Here is a 4,921-nt window from a genome sequence, read left to right as displayed (position 1 = left end):
TAGTCTAGAGTTAAATAAAAGGACTGCGTCGCCTTGCTTGAAGATTTTCCTTGATATACGCTTGTCATGCCATTGTTTTGTTCTTTCTTTATAGATTCTGGCATTTTCATAGGCGTCTCTTCTGAGTTCTTCTAATTCGTTTATGTCAAGGATTCTCTTTTCACCGGCGGCTTTATAGTTTAGATTCAGATTTCTAATAGCCCAATAGGCTTTATGTTCTAATTCTACCGGGAGGTGACAGGATTTTCCATAAATGAGCTTAAATGGGGTCGTCCCTATGGGGGTTTTATAAGCAGTTCGGTATGCCCACAAAGCTTCTGGTAATTTCAATGACCAATCTTTCCTTGAAGTGGCGACCGTTTTTTCTAGTATTTGCTTGATTTCTCTGTTAGATACTTCCACTTGTCCACTGGTCTGAGGGTGGTAAGGTGTCGCTATCCTATGTCTCACTCCATATTTAAATAATAATTTTTCGAGTACCTTGGATATAAAGTGCGATCCACCATCACTGACTACTATTCTTGGGATGCCAAATCTCGGAAATATTATATTCTTAAAGAGTCTAGTTACTACTCGGGTGTCGTTTGTTGGGGAGGCTACAGCTTCGATCCATTTTGATACGTAGTCAACTGCCACGAGTATGTATTTGTTACCGAAAGAGGATGGAAAAGGTCCCATGAAGTCTATTCCCCACATGTCGAAGATCTCTACTTCCAAAATACCTTTTTGTGGCATCTCGTCACGTCTAGATATGTTTCCCGTGCGTTGACATCTGTCACATTCCTTAATAGCCGCATGTACGTCCTTCCATATAGTTGGCCAATAAAAGCCGGCTTGTAGGATTTTAGAGCAGGTCTTGGATGTACTTGTGTGTCCACCATAAGGAGCGGAGTGGCAGTGTTGGATTATATTTTCTACCTCTTCTTCGGGTATACATCGACGGAAAGTACCATCGGGGCCTCTTTTGAAAAGTAAGGGATCATCCCAGTAATAGTGTTTTATGTCGTAGAAGAATCGTTTCTTCTGCTGGTAAGATAAAGTAGGTGGAACTATTCCGGCAGCTAAATAATTGACTAGATCAGCGTACCATGGTGTGGCAGATATAGCTAAGGTGGTTTCTACTTGCATGTCGGAGTTGTTCTCTTCCAAAGTAGCTATAAGTTTGTCATACGAGAAATCATCATTAATTGATGTTCTTTCCGGTTCAAGGTTCTCAAGTCTAGAGAGGTGGTCTGCTACTACGTTTTCAGTTCCTTTCTTGTCCTTGATTTCTAAGTCGAATTCTTGTAGCAACAAGATCCATCTTAGGAGTCTAGGTTTAGCATCCTTTTTTGTTAAAAGGTACTTGATAGCAGCGTGATCAGTGTAAACTATTATTTTAGCTCCAACCAAGTAAGAACGAAATTTATCTAGCGCAAATACCACTGCTAGGAGTTCTTTCTCGGTAGTGGAGTAATTCATTTGTGCTTCATCCAGGGTTCTGCTTGCGTAATATATAACGTGAAGCTTTTTATCCTTTCGTTGTCCTAAAACAGCACCTACAGCATAATCGCTGGCATCGCACATTATTTCGAATGGTTCATTCCAGTCTGGTGTCTGCATTATGGGTGCGGAGATCAATGCTTGCTTAAGCGTTTGAAATGCTTTTAAACAGTTATCGTCGAATATGAATTCGGCATCTTTCATCAACAGTCCGGTTAAAGGTTTAGTTATCTTAGAGAAGTCTTTGATGAATCGTCGGTAAAAACCGGCGTGTCCTAAAAAGCTTCGTACTTCTCTCACGGTTCTTGGGGGTTGAAGATTTTCGATTACCTCTATTTTGGCTTTGTCTACTTCAATTCCTCTGTTCGAGATGATGTGTCCTAAAACAATTCCTTCTTGTACCATAAAGTGGCACTTTTCCCAATTAAGTACTAAGTTTACTTTTACACATCGCTCAAGAACTCTTTCCAGGTTTTCAAGGCATTCTTCGAAACTTTGTCCGTATACAGAAAAGTCATCCATAAATACTTCCATGATGTTTTCGAGAAAGTCGGCGAAAATTGCCATCATGCATCTTTGAAAGGTTGCAGGGGCATTACACAGACCAAACGGCATTCGTCTATAAGCGAAGGTACCAAAAGGGCACGTGAACGTTGTCTTTTCTTGGTCATCAGGGTGAATTGGTATTTGAAAGAAGCCTGAATAACCGTCTAGATAACAGAAATGTGAATGTTTTGCTAATCGTTCTAACATTTGGTCAATGAATGGTAAAGGGAAATGATCTTTTCGGGTTGCTTTGTTTAGTTTCCTATAATCAATGCACATTCTCCATCCTGATTCGATTCGTTTAGTTATAGTTTCCCCTTTTTCGTTTTCAATAACGGTTATGCCTCCTTTCTTTGGTACAACGTGCACAGGACTAACCCATTTGCTATCAGATATAGGATATATAATACCTGCTTCCAATAACTTGGTTATTTCTTTCTTTACTACCTCACTCAGGATCGGATTTAGTCTTCTCTGGTGTTCCCTAGAGGTTTTACAGTCTTCTTCTAACATGATGCGGTGAATACAAATAGAAGGACTTATTCCTTTAAGATCGGTGATGTGGTACCCTAGTGCGGTTGGATACTTCCTTAAGATATGTAGGAGTTTTTCTGTTTCGAGTCTTCCTAGGTCTGCATTAACTATCACAGGTCGTTCAAGTTCTAAGTCTAGGAATTCATATCTCAGATTTTTGGGAAGTGTTTTCAGGTCAGGGGTTGGTTTGTTAAGACATTGCGTAGGATCCGGTGTTATTGCTAAACATTGGTTAGATCTGTCTTCTACAAGGCAGTCAGATGATTTGTCTTCTTCTAACTCTGCTTCTTTTATGCATTCATCGATGATATCCATGAAGTAACATGTATCTTCTATTGCAGGTGCTTTCAAGAATTGGGAAAGAATGAATTCAATTTTCTCTTCACCTACTTCGAAGGTGAGTCGTCCTCGTTTTACGTCTATGATTGCACCGGCAGTTGCTAAGAATGGTCTTCCCAGTATAATGGGTGTAATATCATCTTCTCTAATGTCCATAATTGTAAAATCAGTGGGAATGTAGAATTGACCTATGCGTACGGGAACGTTTTCAAGGATTCCTACAGGATATTTGATGGAACGATCTGCTAGTTGCACAGACATTTTGGTTGGTCTTAATTCTCCCATTTCCAGTTTCTTACATATGGATAAAGGCATAACGCTAATTCCGGCTCCTAAATCGCATAAGGCTTTGTCGATGACAAATTTTCCTATGTGACAGGGTATAGAGAAACTACCTGGATCCTTGAGTTTAGGGGGCATGTTTTGGATTATAGCGCTACATTCGGCAGGGAGTGTAACGGTTTCTCTATCCTCAAGTTTCCTCTTATTAGAAAGGATTTCTTTTAAGAATTTAGCATATGAGGGCATCTGCGTAATAGCTTCGGTGAACGGAATTGTAACGTTTAATTGTTTAAGGAGATCAACAAATTTTCTAAATTGGCCCGCATCTTTGGTTTTAACAAGCCTTTGAGGGTAAGGTATAGGTGGTTTGTAAGGTGGTGGAGGTACATAAGGTTCCTTCTTTTCTAGGGTTTCCTTATTACTCTCTTCCTTTTCCTTAGGTTCACTTTCCTCAGTTGATTTCTTAGGGTTTTGGTTTTCTATCCTTGGATCAGACGGTCCTTCCACTTCCGTTCCACTTCTTAATATAATTGCATGAGCGTGGCTTCTCGGGTTAGGTTGGGGCTGTCCAGGGAATGTACCAGTTGGGGCAGCAGTAGGTGCTTGTTGTTGGGCTACTTGTGATATTTGTGTTTCCAGCATTTTGTTATGGGTAGCCAAGGCATCTACTTTGCTTGCTAGTTGTTTAAGTTGTTCGCCAGTGTGTACATTCTGGTTTAGGAAATCTTTATTGGTTTGTTGTTGGGAAGCTATAAAGTTTTCCATCATGATTTCCAAGTTGGATTTCCTAGGGGCGTTATTGTTAGGCATGGATGGGTTCGGTTTCTGATATCCCGGAGGTATAGCTGGGGCTTGATTTGGAGACTGTCCAGGTGCGTACAAAGCGTTATTGCTCTTATATGAAAAGTTTGGATGGTTCTTCCAATTTGAGTTATAGGTGTTCGAATAGGGGCTTCCTTGAGCATAGTTTACTTGCTCTGCTTGGATTCCTGTCAAGAGTTGACAGTCCGTAGGAGTGTGGCCTTGGATTCCACAGACCTCGCAATTCTGAGTTATAGCAACCACGGCGGCTGGAGGTGATACGTTTAGACTTTCAATTTTCTGGACCAAAGCATCCACTTTTGCGTTAACGTGATCAAGGTTACTTATCTCGTACATGCCAGTTTTCGTTTGAGGTTTTTCCACCGTTGTTCGTTCGGTTCCCCACTGATAGTGGTTTTGGGCCATGCTCTCGATAAGCTGGTAAGCATCAACATAAGGTTTGTTCATTAATGCACCACCTGCAGCGGCGTCTATTGTTAACCTTGTGTTGTATAAGAGACCATTATAAAATGTGTGAATTACTAACCAGTCTTCCAAACCATGGTGTGGGCAAAGTCTCATCATGTCTTTGTATCTTTCCCATGCTTCGAAAAGAGACTCGTTGTCTTTCTGTTTAAATCCGTTTATCTGGGCTCTTAACATAGCTGTTTTGCTTGGCGGAAAGTATCGGGCAAGAAAAACTTTCTTCAACTCGTTCCATGTGGTGACTGAGTTGGAAGGGAGAGATTGAAGCCATCTTCTAGCGCTATCTCTTAATGAGAAAGGAAAAAGACGAAGTCGAATTGCCTCTGAAGTGACACCATTAGCTTTAACAGTATCAGCGTATTGGACAAATACGGATAAATGAAGGTTTGGATCCTCGGTAGGATTTCCAGAGAATTGGTTCTGTTGCACTGCCTGCAACAGCGAAGGTTTA

General features: G+C 40.8%; 1 pseudogene; it reads left to right on the top strand.

Moving 5' to 3' along the window:
• Positions 1-4,540: 4,540 nt before the first annotated feature.
• On the top strand, positions 4,541-4,640 carry LOC127109158 (uncharacterized; annotated as a pseudogene).
• The last annotated feature ends 281 nt before the right edge of the window (positions 4,641-4,921 follow it).

Source organism: Lathyrus oleraceus, chromosome 7 (genome assembly GCF_024323335.1).
Source record: "Lathyrus oleraceus cultivar Zhongwan6 chromosome 7, CAAS_Psat_ZW6_1.0, whole genome shotgun sequence".
Taxonomy (NCBI): Eukaryota; Viridiplantae; Streptophyta; class Magnoliopsida; order Fabales; family Fabaceae; genus Lathyrus; species Lathyrus oleraceus.
Note: the sequence above shows the minus strand (reverse complement) of the source record. Positions and strands in the feature narration are given on the sequence as shown.